General features: G+C 43.1%; 1 pseudogene across 1 annotated transcript in view; it reads right to left on the reverse strand.

The window, feature by feature from the left end:
* The window catches only part of LOC143287165 (uncharacterized), an 82147-nt pseudogene extending 62833 nt beyond the window's left edge, over window positions 1-19314 (reverse strand). The window contains exon 1 of the transcript XR_013055921.1: window positions 19224-19314. The product of XR_013055921.1 is annotated as an uncharacterized LOC143287165 (transcript). The remainder of the gene's footprint in view (window positions 1-19223) is intronic.
* Window positions 19315-20000: the final 686 nt, after the last annotated feature.

Consider the following 20000-nt stretch of genomic DNA (forward strand, 5'->3'; position numbering starts at 1 on the left):
TTAATTTCAGAGTAATTTCCCTTTTTTACCTACTGCACCAAAACGTTTGCAAAATAAATAAAAATTCCATACTTAACAAAAGAAGTTCCTGTTTGAACAAAAAAATGATAATAATGACTCCTCTTGTTGTTGTGTCAGAATAAGAGGTCAAAGTGCCAAGTTTGGAGAATACAAAAAATATAAATATAACAGTAAATGCAGTTTGCATATAATTAGGCTTCTTTTTTATTATTATTTTTTGTGCCCATCCCAGAGGTGCAATATTGTTTTAAACACGATGACTGGAAAGAACTGAATTTTTCCTATTGTTATGCCAAATTTGGTGTCAACTGACAAAGTATTTGCAGAGAAAATATCAATGTTAAAGTTTACCACGGACACACACACACACACACACACACACACAACCGAACACCGGGTTAAAACATAGACTCACTTTGTTTACACAAGTGAGTCAAAAAACGATAACGAGTATCATGACCGAGAGAGAAAACATGACAGGATTCCAGATTTGCTCACTCGTTTGTTTTGAAACAATTGTTACCAGTAGGTGAACCACAGCAAGTTGACGACGTTGTAAAAAGTCTGGCAGCAAAACGCCGTCTATCACTTTTTATCCGCCTAGCCCAGCCACAGAGCCGGTGGCCATTATCTGTACGTTCGATTCGGAAAAAGTAAAGGAAAAGTAAAAAAAAAAAAAAAAAAAAAAAAAGTAAAAAAAAAATAAATAAATATATATATATATATATATATAAATCGTGTATGTGTGTGTGTGTGTGTGGCCCAACACTCGGCTTATTTCACAGATTGACGTAAGTTTACATTTGGGCCAACAGCAACAGCAAAGCTAGAGCTGTATTATCAATGGTTTCTCCAGTCAATGGGAAACCATTTACAGCTTAGTCTTTTGTGAAGGACTATGACTCTAAAACAAGGAGGCAAAATTGCACTGGCTCTTAGTGCTGCAGCCTTGTGGGCTAGTTGGCCTTTGGGAACCATCCCAACGCCGACTGTCCTAAAACCCTCTTGGCCGAGAGAGTGGGGATGTAACTTGGGCAAGACAATCTCCACTATAATCAAATTCTGGCCCAAATAGTCGGGACAGCAGTTGCCTCCTCTGCTGTTCTGATGGTCATAGTCGGACATGACTGACTATCATATATATATATATATATATATATATATATATATATATATATATATATATATATATATATATTGTGTGTGTGTGTGTGTGTGTGTGTGTGTCTGTCTGTCTGTCTGTCTGTCTGACAGAGACGACGACAGTTGTTTAACTTTGCGAGCTGTAAATACGATGATACTGTCGCCGTTATTTATTAGGTTATGCTGAAAACATGGAGGAGTTTAAATACAAACTGTCCCACGCGATGAAAATGGACAAGCAAGGCTCTTTAGCTGAGGAACTGATCCCCGTGTCCAATTTACAATCTTTATTTATGGGGTTCATTTCCATGGGCAAGCAGCAACAACAACAAGAATAACAACGACAAGAACAACAACAACAACAACAAACAAACAAAAGCAGCAACAATCTTTCAACTTGATAATCCTCCTCCGAATGCTCTGCTGTTTTCAAGGTATTATTCTGAAAGACAGGTCCAATTTCTACCACACTCCGAGGCCAGCCAGTTATTCTTGTTAATACCACTTCATAATACAATCGTCGGCCTTCATAAAACCATGAATATAATCTAACGAATAATCTGACCAGCTTCGTCTGCAGGGTAGAGGTGTGCACGTACGTGTGTGAGTGCGTGTTTGCGCAAGTGTGTATGTGTGTGTGTGTGTGTGTGTGTGTATGTGTGTGTGTGTGTGTGCGCGCGCGCGTGTACGTGTGTGTGTGTGTGTGTGTGTGTGTGTGTTGTCAAGACAAGACTACACACGGACCTGTTGCTCCAGTGACCCAGCTTCCGACCCACCCCTCCCCCCCCCCCCACCACCTTCCTTCCATCCCTCCTCCCCCCACATCCCCCCCTCCTCCGGCGTCCGCCCCCCCACCCCACCCCCCGCCCCCACTCCCCTTCCGCCCCCTCCCCCAAGGTCTCTCTCTTCATCACATAGCGTGGAAGGATCGGGGGGATGAAGGGTGTCGGGAGGGGGGGGGGAGCGGGGGGGAGCAGTAACATGGGGGTGTTGTGGGGGAGTGGGGGGAGGGGGGTGGGGGGGCAGCGTGGGGAGTGGGTTCATGCGATCGTGGAAACGTTCGCATCTCTTGCTATAAGCTGGTGTAGGAATTCCACCACCACAGCATCCCTCCCCCCCCCACACACCCCTTACCCTCCCTCCATCCTTCAACCTCTCTCCTCCTCCCCCCCCCCTCCTTCCCCCGTCTCTCTTCTACACACACACACACACACACACACAACCTCCTCCTCCTCCCCCCCCCCCCCCCCAATCTCTCTTCTACACACACACACACGACCTCATCCTGCCCCCCGTCTATCTTCTACACACACACACGCGCGCGCGCTCACACACACACACACACACGCACACACACACACACAATCTCATCCTTCCCCCGTCTCTCTTCTACACACACACACACACACACACACACACACACACACACAACCTCTCCTCCCCCCCCCCCCCCCAATCTCTCTTCTTCACACACACACACACACACACACACGCACGCACGCACGCACACACACACACACACACACACACACACACACGCGCGACCTCATCCTACCCCCCGTCTATCTTCTACACACACACACACACACACACACACACACACACACACACACACAACCTTCTCCGTGCGGGGATGGATGCACATCAGTCATACCTCTCTCCAGAGCACGACCTTTCCATGTGACCTTTGATGACAGCCAAGGTCATTTGATGTTCTTTGAGCCTTCACCTGTTTCACGGAGAAAAAAAAAAAAAAAAACGAAAAAAAGCAAAGAAAAAAAAATCCAACAACCAACGGTTCAGTTGCAGTTCTGATTTTTGTTTTTACCAAATAGAGGGTCGCTGTGGGCTGGCCGGTCCATATACGCTTCACCCCTATCAGAAACATGCAGGAAAAGCTCAACTACGATACTACGAACTGAATACTGAAAAAAAAAATCCATTTAAGAAGACCCGTAACTGAACTAAAAATGTTGGACATTGAATAACCTTGGGAGCAGGTCTTGTCACCGTGTTGCTTCAGCAGACAACAATTTTGTTGTCATGTTTTTGACTTACTTGTGTAAACAAAGTGAGTCTATGTTTTAACCCGGTGTTCGGTTGTCTGTGTGTGTGTGTGTGTGTGTGTGTGTGTGTCCGTGTGTCCATGGTAAACTTTAACATTGACATTTTCTCTGCAAATACTTTGTCAGTTGACACCAAATTAGGCATAAAAATAGGAAAAATTCAGTTCTTTAGAAGTCATCTTGTTTAAAACAATATTGCACCTCTGGGATGGGCACAAAAAAATAAATAATGAAGCCTAATTATATGCAAACTGCATTTACTGTTATATTTATATTTTTTGTATTCTCTAAACTTGGCACTTGACCTCTTATTCTGACACAACAACAAGAGGCAGTCATTATTATCATTTTTTGTTCAAACAAGAACTTCTTTTGCTAAGCATGGAAGTTTTATTTATTTTGCAAACGTTTTGGTGCAGATAGTAAAAAAGGGAAATTACTCTGTAATTAATGCTATGGGACTTAATTCGCTTTAAACTGATCTTTCTCATCTTAAACATTACATTTTGAAATTATACTCAATACATAAAAAGCTTGTGTGTTTTACTATCAGTCACAAGTGAGTCTTGAAGGCCTTGCCTCTCTTGTTTGGTGTTGTTTGTGTTGTTCGTTTGTTGTTGTTTGTTTGTTTTTCAGTGCGCATAGTGCATGCTGCACACGGGATAGCAGTTTATCGTTTCATCCGAATGACTGAACGAAAGAGTTTGATTTCCCATCGGGAGAAATGGAGAAGCCGGGATTCGAACCCAGACCCTCACGCACACTGCATTGTCAGATAAGCGTCTTAACCATTCCACCACCTTCCCCCTTCTAAGTCTACGAATCATGAATTACATATGGAGCATTCTACACTTCTTTGCAGTGCACTGGGTGATATTTTCTGTTATCATATCAAACAAGGAATTTTTCGAAATTTTCTTTCTTCGGTTGTAAGGAAACCTATCATCCACTCTGTTTACGCATACCCAGATTGAAACACTCGACTGTTGGCCGCCGTTCTTTCTCTGTCTCTGGACCTTGCGATTGGAATGAACTTCCTCTTTCGCTTCGCCAAGTCTCCACACTCAGGTCTTTCAAGTCTGGCCTTAAAACCCACCTCTTCCCAAAGTAGCCTCCCTTGCCTGCCTCTTCCTTGTCTTTAGTTTCTTCAGTTTTAGAGTTATGCATGCGTGTGAATGACTGGTGCGAAAGCGCTTTGATTTGTCTCTGCACAAGATTCAGCGCTATATAATTACCTTTTTTTTTTTTATTTATTTATATATATATAAAGCACAGTTTCTTCTTTTACTTCTGCTCCTTGTTTTGCTTCTGTTATTTGGGTTATCCGACGGATAAACAGCCAATGCAGCTAAAACCCACTGGAATCAATTTTCGGCTCACGTGTGTAAACAAGGTGATTCTGGAATGACCCTGATTCAACTGATTCTTTATCTGCCGCGCGCGTGCGCGTGTATGAGTGTGTGTGCGTACGTTCTTGTGTGTGTGTGTGTGTGTGTGTGTGTGTGTGTGTGTGTGTGTGTGTGTGTGTGTGTGTGTGTGTGTGTGTGTATGTATGTCTGTGACATCACTTGATTAGATGGAACCCTCCTAGATTTAAAAGTCTTTACAGCTGGTGGGCATATTGTTTGAAATGCTGTGCAGACTTCAGTTTCCAAGAAAGAAAAAGAAAACACTTTGAAATTTAAAAAAAACAAGCTTTATTATAGGTATACAGGAAAAGAGACAACTCACTAACTCCCCTTGAAACAAGTCATCTTGAAGATCATTGATCCCATCAACATATGCAAATCATGGACCTTTCTATCCAATCCTTAGTCAAATACAAAGTAGTTGTAAAGAAGGGTTTTTGTGCAGGTTACTCTTCAGAAGCTAATCACAACTGCTGAACTATTATATATATATATATATATTGGGGGGAGGGTGGTGGTGGTGGTGGTGTGTGTGTGGAGAGAGAGAGAGAGAGAGAGAGAGAGAGAGAGAGAGAGAGATCCATAATCACGTGACTCACTCATCAGTTTTTGTGTTTATCTAAATGTCACATTATTCACAATCACGTAATCTGCATGGACACAGCCACAACCTTTGAAATTCTCACACGAAAAGAGTTGTGTAACCCACCAGGTAAATAAACAAAGACTTCTTTGGAGGGTCATTTAACACGCAGAATAAACACTTCAGCCATTTCCATTCAGATTAGACTCTGGGCAAGACACTGTTGGTTTTGATGATGATGATGATATCGATATAGAAGCTAGCGGCGTTATGCATGAGCAGATAATGATTATCATATCACGAGTTTGTTGTTGGTGATTGAATGATAAGAGATTTTCTGCATTCAGGACCCCGGTTAGATGGGATTCGTGTCTGTGTAAGTTGTTATATGTTTAGCTTGTGAACTATGTGGTTTCTCATTTTCTGCCTGCCTGCCTGCTTGCCTCTCTCTCTCTCTCTCTCTCTCCCTCCCTCTCTCTGTCTCTCTCTCTGTCTCCATCTCTCTCTTTTTCTCTCTCCCTCTTCTTGCACAAAACATTCAAATTAAATTTAGAGAGATAGCAACTTCATGATATCTTTTGCTATTATAAATGTTGTCTCAAGTTGTTGTTGTTTCTCTTTGTGTCCATTCAAACAAATGCGACGCAACATATTATAATTTTTGTGTACCCCTTCATAGGGGCTGTGGCCTAATGAATAGAATATTCGTATCCTTATCCATATCCCTCCTTTTGCCTCTCTCTCTCTCTCTCTCTCTCTCTCTCTCTCTTCCTCTCTATCATCATCATCATCATCATCATCATCAAGTGTAGCATTCATGCTAGGGTTTTGTGTGTGTGTGTTAGTGTGTGTGTGTGTGTGTGTTAGTGTTAGTGTGTGTGTGTGTGTGTGTGTGTGTGTGTGTGTGTGTGTGTGTGTGTGTGTGTGTGTGTGTGTGTTACTCGGTTCCGTTTCGTACAGATGTGAGTGATGTTGGGTCTCTCAGTTTGACGCTGTGCTATACTTGTACATTATACATGTATTAAGTATAGCAACATTTATATGCCTATGTGTTGGGTATCTCTTAGATCAACGGCAGATGTGTAAGTCGGCCAAAGTGCTAATGTCTCCACCGTTGGAAAATAAAGATTCTCTCTCTCTCTCTCTCTCTCTCTCTCTCTCTCTCTCTCTCTCTCTCTCTCTCTCTCTGCCTATCTGAATAAATCATCTGAACTGTCTCCCTCCCCTTCACTTGTCCATCCCTGCCTCACTATCCATACGCTTGTGCTGTCAGTGAGCAGGTACCTCAGAGGAGAAAGCAGGTACCGTTGGGGAGAAAGCAGATACCTCAACAGGAGAAAGCAGGTACCGTTGAGGAGAAAGCAGGTACCTCAGACCTCAGAGGAGAAAGCAGGTACCGTTGAGGAGAAAGCAGGTACCGTTGAGGAGAAAGCAGGTACCGTTGAGGAGACAGCAGGTACCTCAGACCTCAGAGGAGAAAGCAGGTTCCGTTGAGGAGAAATCAGGTACCTCTGAGGTGAAAAGGCAGGTACCGTTGAGAAGAAAGCAGGTACCTCAGACCTCAGAGGAGAAAGCAGGCACCTCAGAGGAGAGAACAGGTACCTCAGAGGAGAAAAAGCAGGTACCGTTGAGGAGAAAGCAGGTATCTCAGAGGAGAAAAAGCAAGCAGGTACCTCTGAGGAGCGAAAGCAGGTACCTCAAAGAAACTAATCCTCCAGCAAAGTCTACCGTTGTCAAAGTGATTGAGAGAAAGAAACAGACAGAGGCAAGAGATAAGAGTCAAGAGACAAGTTTTCGACCTGAAAGTATTTTGTCACATCCAGTGTGATCATTGTTTAGTTTCTCAAGTGTTTTGTTTCCAAAGTTGTTGGGGATTGTGTGTGTGTGTGTGTGTGTGTGTGTGTGTGTGTGTGTGTGTGTGTGTGCGCGCGCGCGCGCGCGTGTGTGTGTGTGTGTGTGTGTTTGGGTTTTTGTTGCTGTAGTTTGTTGTTTTTGTTGTTGTTGTTGTTTTCAATACGCACTGTGAAACTGCATGTTTGGTGCATATAATTTGTTATGCATATGTGTGTGTATGTGTGAATGTATGTCTGAATGTTTTACATTTATTTGCTTATTTATCATCATTGTTGTCTTATTTATTTATTTATTTATTAGTAGTTCTTTTTTATGTATTTATCTATTATTTATTTACTGGGTTTTTTTTCTTCTCAAGGCCTGACTAAGCGCATTGGGTTACGCTGGTGTTGTGTATATTATGGATTTGTCCGAACGCAGTGACGCCTCCTTGAGCTACTGAAACTGAAACTGAAACTCAATACGCACAACTTATATCTGGAGATGGCAAAAAAAAACACCCAAAGGGTTGATGGTGGATGGGAGGACGGAAAGGGCGTGAGACAGACAGACAGACAGACAGATTCATAGAGAGCGGCGCGCGCGCGCGCGCACACACACACACACACACACACACACACACACACACACACACACAGATGATGACAGACAGACAGACAGACAGATACATAGAGAGCGGCGCGCGCGCACACACACACACACACACACACACACACACACACACACACACAGATGATGACAGACAGACAGATACATAGAGAGCGGCGCGCGCGCGCCCACACACACACACACACACACACACACACAGATGATGACAGACAGACAGACAGACAGATACATAGAGAGCGACACACACACACACACACACACAGAGATATGATGACAGACAGACAGACAGACAGATACATAGAGAGCGGCGCACGCACACACACACACACACACACACACACACACACACAGATGATGACAGACAGACAGAGGCAGACACAGAGGCAGAGAGAGAGTATAAAATCATAATGAAATTATATATATATATATATATATATATATATATATATATATAAACGCGGCTCTTCGCGTGGGAAGACGGAACTACTGATGAAGAAGGAAAACCAGAGAAGGGGGGGGGGGGGGGCAGGGATCTGGTAGGGGGTGTCAGTGACGGGAGGGGGGAAAGGAAGGGGGGAGGGGAGGGGTGTGAGGATTGGAGTTAGTGAGGGAGTGGGGGAGGGCGTGGGGCTCAGAGGGAAGGGGGAAGGAAGGAAGGAAGGTGGGGGGGGGGGGGGGAGTGAGCACATGGCCTTTGAAAACCAGTTTCGCGGTCCCGTGCACTAGCGGGGATGGAGTTCACGTTGCATCATCTGGTTGTAATTTCTGGTTGGTGTGTACGGTACAGTACAGTGCAAGGCAGCCTGTGTGGAAAGCTAAAGGAGGACCTGGCGCAGTTGCGTTCGTGGTGACTTGGCTATTTCGGTCTGAGGCCTTTCAACACAACACTTAAGGCCAGACACTACAGTCAAATAACGACTTTTTTCCTCTCCAGTTATATATCTCCTTTTTTTGTCTACTAGGTGTATCATCACTTGTGGATCACAAAATGTGTTCTTAGATTTCTGTGAATACCCGTTGCTATGGAAACAAATCAAAATGGCCGCCAAACAATGTATCAAAGAAATCGGGTTTGTGGTCCACGTGGTGCATGCAAACACTTTTTTTGTTATATGGACTTGATACACAATGACGTTATCTTCATTTTCACCTGAGATTGTGTTTATTCTTCAATTATTGTATTTTTTATGAATTTTTGAAATTTTGGGTATTGCGAAATCCTCAAAATTTACAATGGGTAAAACCCAGAGAATATTTTCATACATACTCACGACAAAACTTCAATAACATGTTGTAAAACAATCATGCAAAGTCTCATGGTTGTAGGTTTACTCATCATTGAGCAAGTAATATTTTCATACATACTCGTGACAAAACTTCAATAACATGTCATAAAACAATCATGCAAAGTCTCATGGTTGTAGGTTTACTCATCATTGAGCAAGTCCAAGTTATGTTGTCAAGGCCAGAAACTTGATGACTTGCGTCGAAATTGAACAAAATAAACACTTCCATGATTCAGCAAGCAATCTTTATGGCAGTTTTTTCATTGTTAAAGACATCTTTACAGTGGAAAAATGTATGCTATGATAGAAGAGATGTTCAAGAATCAAAATCCATCTTCTTCTTCTTCTTCTGCGTTCACTCGTATGCACACGAGTGGGCTTTTACGTGTATGACCGTTTTTACCCCGCCATGTAGGCAGCCATACTCCGTTTTCGGGGGTGTGCATGCTGGGTATGCTCTTGTTTCCATAACCCACCGAACGCTGACATGGATTACAGGATCTTTAACGTGCCTATTTGATCTTCTGCTTGCATATACACACGAAGGGGGTTCAGGCACTAGCAGGTCTGCACATATGTTGACCTGGGAGATCGTAAAAATCTCCACCCTTTACCCACCAGGCGCCGTGACCGTGATTCGAACCCGGGACCCTCAGATTGACAGTCCAACGCTTTAACCACTCGGCTATTGCGCCCGTCAATCAAAATCCATCAAAAACCCAAATCATGAAAAATCATCATTTTGGTCTCTTGGTTAGTGGCGGCTGGTTGTGTGGGGTTAGTAGTCAGCGCTTTCTTATTGTATTTTATCTATTTATTCATTTAGTTAGTTAGTTATTTCATCTTCCATTCGTCTTCTTTTAGTTTAAAACATTTTCTTATCCGTTTGTTTTTTTTTGGGGGGGGGTGTGGGGTGTGTGGGGGGGGTTGTTTTGTTTTGTTTTTTGGGTTTTTTTTAGGGATAATGAATACTGGGGTTTGATGTGAAACTGAAATTCTCTCTCTCTCTCTCACACTCTCTCTCTCTCTCTCTCTCTCTCTCTCTGAACACACACACACACACACACACACACACACACACACACACACACACACACACACATACTGGGTAGGCTCTAGTTTGCATAACCCACCAAAACGCTGACATAGATAACGCCGGATCTTTAACGAGCGTATTTGTTCTCATGCATGTTTGTTGTACACACGAAGGGGAGTTTAGGCACTACTCGGAGGTCTGCACGGTACCTGTTGACTTGGAAGATGAGAAAAGTCTCCACCCTTTACCCACCGGCCGCCATTTGACCGGGATTCTATCCCGGGACCCTCAGAGTGAAAGTCTAACACCTTTAACCACTCGTCGTCAAGAAGCTAAAGTTATTTGCATTTGCATTTGTATTTGCATTTCTTTTTATCACAACAGATTTCTCTGTGTGAAATTCGGGCTGCTCTCCGTCGCTACACTACAGCGCCACCCATTTTTTTGTATTTTTTTCCTGCATGCAGTTTTATTTGTTTTTCCTATCCAAGTGGATTCTTCTACAGAATTTTGCCAGGAACAACCCTCGGTTTATCGTCTCATCCGAATAACTAGCGTCCAGACCACCACTCAAGGTCTAGTGAGAGGGGAAGAAAATATCGGCGGCTGAGCCGTGATTCGAACCAGCGCGCTCAGATTCTCTCGCTTCATAGGCGGACGCGTAACCTCTAGGCCATCACTCCACATAGCACTCCAGTTAGCACTTCAGTTCATCTGATTAAACTGATACGCTGTCTGATTTCCTTTTTCTTTCTTTCTTTCTTTTATTATTCTATTTTATTTTATTTATTTATTTTTGATCAGAATAAAGGTGAAGGAAATGTGAACATTATTATCACATCACAACAACAAATGGAGTCTAACAATCTTGACAGTCGGCAGGAACAGCGGTTGTTCACTCATTGCAACAGCAGTCCTCTTCCGGATCTTAGGTAACATAATGTATTGCATTGCATTGCGTTGTGTTGCATTGCATTGCATTGTGTTGTGTTGTATTGCATTGTAATCTACTGTATTGCATTGCATTGCATTGTGTTGTGTTGTATTGCATTGTATTGCATTGTGCTGTGTTGTATTGCATTGTATTGTATTGCATTGCATTGTGTTGTGTTGTATTGCATTGCATTGCGTTGTGTTGCATTGCATTGCATTGTGTTGTGTTGTATTGCATTGTAATCTACTGTATTGCATTGCATTGCGTTGTGTTGTATTGCATTGCATTGTGTTGTGTTGTATTGCATTGTGTTGTGTTGTATTGCATTGCACTGTGTTGTGTTGTATTGCATTGTATTGTTTTGTGCTGTGTTGTATCTCATTGTATTGTATTGTATTGTATTGCATTGCACTGCATTACATTGTATTGTATTGCATTGCACTGTGTTGTGTTGTATTGCATTGTATTGTAATCTATTGTATTGCATTGCATTGTATTGTGTTGTGTTGTTTATCTCATTGTATTGTACCAATGGTGGAGTGATGGCCTAGAGGTAACGCGTCCGCCTAGGAAGCGAGAGCGCGCTGGTTCGAATCACGGCTCAGCCGCCGATATTTTCTCCCCCTCCACTAGACCTTGAGTGGTGGTCAGGACGCTAGTCATTCGGATGAGGCGATAAACCGAGGTCCCGTGTGCAGCTTGCACTTAGCGCACGTAAAAGAACCCACGGCAACAAAAGGGTTGTTCCTGGCAAAATTCTGTAGAAAAAATCCACTTCGACAAGGAAAACAAAACTGCACGCAGGAAAAAATACCCCCAAAATGGGTGACGCTGTAGTGTGGCGACGCGCTCTCCCTGGGGAGAGCAGCCCGAATTTAACACAGAGAAATCTGTTGTGATAAAAAAAAAAGAAATGCAAATACAAATACAAATATTGCATTGCATTGTGTTGTGTTGTATTGCATTGTAATCTATTGAATTACATTGTATTGTGTTGTGTTGTGTTGTATCTGGTAAAAAACAAACAAACAAAAAGCGTGCTGTTAACAACTGCATCAGCTGTTTTCCCTGAAACCTTCCCTCTCTCCGTGTCACTGACCCGATGTCCAGTCAGCTGGCGAGTCAGTCCTGACTGCTGTACGACGGGTCCCTGTATAATGTGTAATGTAACAAAATGTCCGGGAACCAGTCGCAGCTGAAAGGTACAAACGTTGACCCCAGCATCAAAGTTGGTGTGAAGGTGCTCAACAGTATACTGGCTTGGCTTTACTGGTGTGTGTGTGTGTGTGTGTGTGTGTGTGTGTGAGAGAGAGAGAGAGAGAGAGAGAGTATGTGAGTGTGTGTGTTTGTGGTTTTTGTGTGTATGTGTGTTTCTGTAACTCACTGAGCAGTAGGACAGCTATTGACTGACTTCAAAATGGGACAGCTATTGACTGACTTCAAAATGGGACAGCTGTTGACTGACTTCAAAGTGGGACAGCTATTCACTGACTTCAGAGTGGGACATCTATTTATTTGCTTCAAAGTGGAACAGCTATTGAGGTGCTTTAATGTTGGGACAGTAATTGACTAACTTCAAAGTGATACTGTGATTGACTAACTTCAAAATAGGACAGCGACTAATTTACTTCAAAAGAGTTGGACAAAGTATTTCACAAATAGTAAAGAGTGGTAACTCTCTCCATTCACAAGGTACACAACTTCAAGTCAGTGCTGCTTACGCTACCGATTCAGCTAGCACACAGGTAAATAAAAGGTACATTGGAACAAACCTCAAAAAAGGAAGCGCCGGGCCTGTCCTTATACTGATCATCTAACATGTGCACACAGCAGCAAAGACAGAAGAAATGTGCAAACACAAATAAGCTTTTATTCAAGACTGGCATAGCCTCTTTAATCCTGTACAAGCCGCACAGAACACATGGACGATACATGTGTGCACATGTATGTATCCTAATTTCTACTGTATCTGTGTTTGTGTATGATTTTCGATTTATGTTCGTACCTTGTTATGTACTACACCTCTCCCCCCACCCCCACCCCCACCCCCTCACCCCCGCCCAATAAATCCACGTGATCGTACACTTGGTAATAAAGGCATATTCTATTCTATTATATTATACTTATAATTATATATATATATATATGTGTGTGTGTGTGTGTGTGTGTGTGTGTGTGTGTGTGTGTGTGTGTAAACAGCAAAGTGAGAGCTGTATTATCAATGGTTTCTCCAGTCAATGGGAAGTCATTTACAGCTTAGTCATCCGCGAAGGACTATGACTCTCGAACTAGAAGGCAAAGTTGCACTGGCTCTTAGTGCTGCAGCCTTGGAGGTTAGTTGGCCTTTGGGAACCATCCCAACTCCGACTGTCCAAAAACCCTCTTGGCCGAGAGAGTGGGGATGTAACTTGGGCAAGACACTCTCCACTATAATCAAATTCTAGCCCGAATAGTCGGAACAGCAGTTGCGTTCTCTGCTGTTCTGATGGTCATAGTCGGACACGACTGACTATCGTACATATATATATATATATATATATATATATATATATATATATATATATATATACAACAACATGCTTGCTTAAAGCAGCAAAAAAGACAAACAACTTGTATCACGGACCTCAAAAAAGTTTAAAGCTAAGTATCCTTTTTCGCCACAACACGCTTGCTTACAACAGCAAAAAGACAGAAAAATTGGATCACGAACCTAAAACAGAAAGTCTAATGTTAGGCATCCTTTTTGCCGCAACATGCTTGCTTACAGCTGCGGACATGTGAAATGGAATGTGGATGAAAGGAAATCTTTGTCGTGTTTCTTAAGCGGATTTACCGCTTCCAACTTAGGTACGCATACATCCTAGTCGTCGTGTCAAAGACAGACAGACAGACAGACAGACAGAGTGAGAGAGGTAGAGAAACATAGACAGACAGGAGAGGGACAGAAAGGGGAGAGAGAGAGAGAGAGAGAGAGAGAGAGAGAGATAGAGAGAGAGCGTCAAAGAGAGACAAAGGAGAGAGAGACAGAGAGAGAGAGAGACATCGAGAGGGAGAGAGCGCTGAGAGAAGAGCACAGACAGAGACAGAGAGAGAGAAAGAGAGAGAGAGACAGCGTCAAAGAGAGACAAAGAGAGAGAAGAGCGCAGAGACAGATATACAGAGACAAGGACCCAATGAGAAAGGGGGGAGGGAGGGTGTGTGGGGGGGGGGGATTAAGGGGGGGGGGGTCACAGAGGGCCAGCCGGACAGTCACACAGGGCAGAGAGGAGGATGTCATTTATCAGGGAAGGGGGTTGGAGGGACGTGGAGGGACTGGAAGTGGGATGACGAGTGAAGAGTGTTTGTCTCTTGTTCGCTTTCGTAACGTCCCCTTCTTTCTCCCCCCCCCCCCCCCTCCTCCCCCTCCACACACCCCCTCCTCCCCCACTACACCTCCGCCGACCCCCTGTGCTCAAGTCACGGTCAGTCCAGCGTTATGAAGAACGTGAGAAACTGTTCACAGTGTGCGCACAATCTCTCTCTCTCTCTCTCTCTCTCTCTCTCTCTCTCTCTCTCAGAATGAGCAAGAGAGAGAGAGAATCCATTCTGGACGTCTCTGCGCTCATTCTGAGAGAGAGAGAGAGAGAGAGAGAGACAGAGACAGAGACAGAGACAGAGAGCAATTCTAGTACTGGAGACTGAGAAATTTAAATGGGGATTTTTTTTCTCCAGAATTCTCATGGTAAAAAGGACTCCATTATTCTTTCTTCTTCTTTTCTTTGGTTTTTTTTTTTTTTTTTTTTTGGTCTATGGCACAAACATCACGTTTCACCTTCCTCCTCCCACCTATAATAAACCCCACTGCATGCTGCTGTCATTAGTATTGTCTGGCCGCAAATCAAACACAACCGTAGGCTTCTGGAAGAGAGAGACGTGCTGTCAGGAAAATGCCACGGCTTAACTCCTTCACAATTATGCAGTAATAATGCGACAGAACTCGGCGACAGCTTGAGTTTTGAGGTACAGGTGTCAAACATTCGGGAAAATAATTATTATTATTATTTATTTTTTTATTATTAATATTTTATTATTATTATTATTATTACTACTACCTTTTTTATATTATAATTATAATTATTATTTATTTATGTAAGCTTATCTATTATTTATTCACCTTTTTTTTCTCAAGGCCTGACTAAGCGCGTTGGGTTACGCTGCTGGTCAGGCATCTGCTTGGCAGATGTGGTGTAGTAGCGTATATGGATTTGTCCGAACGCAGTGACGCCTCCTTGAGCTACTGAAACTTATTATTATTATTAGCATTTACGCCTAATCTTGAAAATAAGCCCTAGGCGTACACAAATATAACACAAACGTAAATTTCAAAAAGGAAAAATTTAACACAAGATACCAAACTTTATTAAAAATTTATTCCCACCCCCCCACACACACCCACAATACACACAAGCGCACGCGCACGCACGCACACGTCATAGCACACAATTATGAATAGTACACAATCAAAACATACAACCAACAAATTCTGAAACTATCAAAACTCACTCACTCACTAATAGTCATTTTGCGTGACAGATAAATAGCATCAATATCTTTTTTTTTTAAGGGGGGGGGGGGGGGGGCAGGGGGGTATGTGTGTGTGCCAGTTCACTCCTAATAAGCAGCAAAACATCTTAATAACATCCTCCATATGAAATTCAACGAGGATCTTTTTGCCACTTCATTCACAATGATCAACGACAGAGATGCTGAATAACATCCATATCAAATTCAGCTAGGATTTCTCTGTTAGATCGTTCATAATAAATGATGAAGCAGCTGAATAACATCCATATCAAATTCAGCTAGGATTTCTCTGTTAGATCGTTCATAATAAATGATGAAGCAGCTGAATAACATCCATATCAAATTCAGCTAGGATCTTTCTGTCAGATCGTTCATAATAAATGATAAAGCAGCTGAATAACATCCATATCAAATTCAGCTGGGATCTTTCTGTCAGATCGTTCATAATAAATGATAAAGCAGCTGAATAACATCCATATCAAATTCAGCTGGGATCTTTCTGTCAGATCGTTCATAATAAATGATAAAGCAGTTGAATAACATCCATATCAAATTCAGCTGGAATCTCTCTCGCGATAAACAATGAAAGGACATGACATTTGTCGATGACATCAGCACATGCTTCTCTGTCGGCATTTTCCGTGCACCTCTCTCTATCTCTCTCTCACACACACACACACACAAGCACGCACGCACGCACTCCCATGGAGAAAGAGTAACTGAACAATAAGCGGTTTCGTTTTTAATTCGGGGGATGGAGGTGGGGTTTTTTGTGGTGGTGGTGGTGTTTGTTTTCATATTAACAGAAAGTGATAGTACTTGTTCCTAATCAAAATTATCTTAAATCATTGTATTCATTCATTCAGGCATTTCGTGCTTTTTTTCTTTCTTTCTTTCTTTCTTTCTTTCTTTTAGCAGCCTCGCATCCACACTATTTCAGTGGCATTCGTCACCGTCACCGATCCCTCAGATTCCGAATCCTTTGGGGCGCCTTCGAAGCTTTGTCAACCACCTTTCTCCAGTCCTCGCGTCTCTCGGCCGCTCTCAGGGTGTCTCTCAACTCCATGCCTGTCCACTCTCGAATGTTGTCCTCCCATCTCTTCCTTTGTCTGCCTCTTCTTCTTCCTCCCCTCACTGTGCCTTGTAAGATTGTTTTAGCAAGACCAGAGGAGCGTGTGACATGACCAAACCACTTCAGTGGCATTATTCCCAGTCAAAATTACTGATGTTTCTGAAATAAACAGAATATATTCCAAATAAAAATCGTCCAACCTGGATCTTGGTCAAAACTGGTTCCAGTCAAGACAGGCGCAATAGCCGAGTGGTTAAAGCGTTGGGCTTTCAATCTGAGGGTCCCGGGTTCGAATCACGGTAATGGCGCCTGGTGGGTAAAGGGTCGAGATTTTTCCGATCTCCCAGGTCAACATATGTGCAGACCTGCTAGTGCCTGAACCCCCTTCGTGTATATACGCAAGCAGAAGATCAAATACGCACGTTAAAGATCCTGTAATCCATGTCAGCGTTCGGTGGGTTATGGAAACAAGCACATACCCAGCATGCACACCCCCGAAAGCGGAGTATGGCTGCCTACATAGCGGGTTAAAAATGGTCATACACGTAAAAGCCCACTCGCGCATATACGAGTGAACGTGGGAGTTGCAGCCCACGAACACAGAAGAAGAAGTTCCAGTCAAAGACTTACAGTTTTCAATAAGAGACGCGGGTCTCTTGTTGATGGTTTTATTTTTCATCGTTTTTCATACATTATCGTTTATATCGTTACACAGAAAACACTGCCGATGGGGAAAATCCTTTAGGAAAATTCACGAAAGTTTGTGTGTGAGGGGAGAGGGGGGAGAGGGGGGGCTCGAAGCCTGTGCAACAGTTCATTTTTCCCACGCATGCTGCTTCCAGTTGCGTGTGTGTGTGTGTGTGTTGTTTTTTCAGTTGCAGACAAGAGCACCAAAACAACAGATCACATGTCCAGACGAAACTCGGCACATCTGAGCATTCCCTCAACCCTTCCAGTGCGCATGCGTCACTCAGAAGACGCGTCTGTCTGAAAATGTCATGACATTTCAACTTATTCGCGCGAGGATATTCACATATTCTTACTTTTGTTTTTTCTTAAGACGTTCTAGATTTTTAATTGTATACACATATATAGGCCTAACTGATTTTAATTCCTCTTTTTTTTTTAAATTTATTATAACATAGATATTTACATGTTAATCATTTTACGGCGTTTCGTATAATTCAGTCTACTTTATTTCCAGCGATCAAAATAATAAGCATTTGCGCGGTATTTGAACTGTCGTTTGTGCGAACTGAAGAGTGACGTCATGTCTTGTGTAAACTAGGCATTCCTCATGAGTACACATGTCCTCCAAACAGATGAAAGGGAAAAGGAAATAAACTATTCAACCGTTCTACCATTTACACGAAAATCGCGAAGCTTCCGGCATATCTAAAGTGTTGCCAAGCCAAAAACAACAAAAAGTGCAAACAACATACGAGAGTAAAAACAACAACATCAACAAGTTTCAGTTTCAGTAGCTCAAGGAGGCGTCACTGCGTTCGGACAAATCCATATAAGTTACACCACATCTGCCAAGCAGATGCCTGACCAGCAGCGTAACCCAACGTGCTTAGTCAGGCCTTGAGAAAAAAAAGTGAATAAATAAAATAAATAATAGATAAATACATAATTTTTTTTTAAACTACTACCACTACTAATAATATGTATAAGGCGCAAAAACTTGATGAAGTCAACTATAAGCGTGTTGCCAAGCCAAAAACAACAACAGCAATAACGACAAAAATACAAATGGAACGAAAACAGGACTGAATGAAAAGCAATCTCTTTTCCTGATAAATAAATCGTAAAATCGTTTTGCGAAAGGAAAGAAAGGAAGAGACAAGAATAAGTAAAGAAAACAAAAGAAGCCTAGTCAAGAAAGATAAAAGTGGAAAGAAAAGGGGTGAATAATTCTGAAACAATGAAATAAAAACTGACATAAAAAAAAAAAAAAAAAATTTTTAAAGAAAAGGAAAGGATTGAGTGAATCAAACTGCAGCACCGTCTCCTGATGAGCTTTAGTTACAGACTTTGCCTGCCCATATGGCTCAAGTTAAACAGCTAACAAACAGCAATAACGACAGTCATTACAAACCATCATCGTTAATCGTCATCATCATCATCGTCGTCATCATCATCAAATGAGAGAGACAGACTGAGAAGAAGAAGAAGAAGAAGAAGAAGAAGAAACAACCACAGAACTGTGTCACCTTATCACAAAGAGAGAGACACATGAAAGAGGGAGAGAGAGAAAGAGAGAGGGGGGAGAGGGAGGGAGGGAGAGAGAGGGAGAGAGAGAGGGGGAAGGAGAGAGAGAGGGAAGGAGGGACAGAGGGAGGGAGAGAGAGAGGGGTGTGGGAGGGAGAGAGACAGAGAGGCCTGGCTCGACAGTACATTATTCATGACCAAAACAGCCCTAAATACAAAGAATGAAAGAAACACACACACACACACACACACACACACACCACCACCACCACCACCACCACCATCACCACCACCACCACCACTGCTACCATCCCCTATGCTTCCACAAAAAAGAACAAAAGTCAAAAGACAGATTGCCAGCGAGACACAATGACAGAAAAAAAAAATTTAAACGTTAAGAAAAAAAAGAAGAAAACCAATAGTTGTAACTCACCTCCGAGGTCCTTGTTACGCAAGCCTTTCACGGTCATGGTCCCAGCACACAGCCACAAGACCATCAGGGTCCAAGCCATCCCTTCTGCCATCCTTACAGCCGCAACTACGATCTTTCTGGTTTGTTTCTTCTTTTCTTTTGAATTTCTTAAGAGACTAGAGCAGAGTGGGACTTTGTTTGATTTCAAACTGCTTACTTTTTTTTGTCTCTCTCTCTCTCAAAAATAACAACAACAAAATGATCCCCGCCTTGAAACAAAACTACTTTCTTTCCAAGTGACCGCGAAAGAGAAGTCTTTTGTCCAGTCTATGCTGCTGTTTTCTGGCTTCCTTCGATCTGATTGGTTCGGTCGGACCCAGCAGTCGAAGGTTGAGGAAAAGATCGCTGGACGCAGCTTTTATAGCGGGGACTGCCCCATAGCCGGCTCTGTCCCAGTAGCAGTCTCGAAACAGGCGCATTCATTTCGTCCTCTATCTCATTTGCATAGTGTCGCTCGCGTGAGTGAGAGGAGGGGGCCGGGGGAGTGGGTGGGGGGGCCGGAGGGGGCGGATCTGCGCCTGCGCAGTTATGGTCTGACCTCACTCCCAAGTTTTCTCGAGCAACGCGCGAAAACATCTAGCGGCACGCGATGTGAGGAGAGGAAGGACGGGGTGAGGGGTGTGTGTGTGTGTGGTGGTGGTGATGGTGGCGGTGGGCGAAATGGAGGCGGGTGTGTGATGGGGTTGGTGGGGGAGGGGGGAGGGAGGGAGTCTTTCTGGAAAGGTGACGGAAGACGAC

This window comes from Babylonia areolata, chromosome 11 (genome assembly GCF_041734735.1).
Source record: "Babylonia areolata isolate BAREFJ2019XMU chromosome 11, ASM4173473v1, whole genome shotgun sequence".
Classification (NCBI taxonomy): Eukaryota; Metazoa; Mollusca; class Gastropoda; order Neogastropoda; family Buccinidae; genus Babylonia; species Babylonia areolata.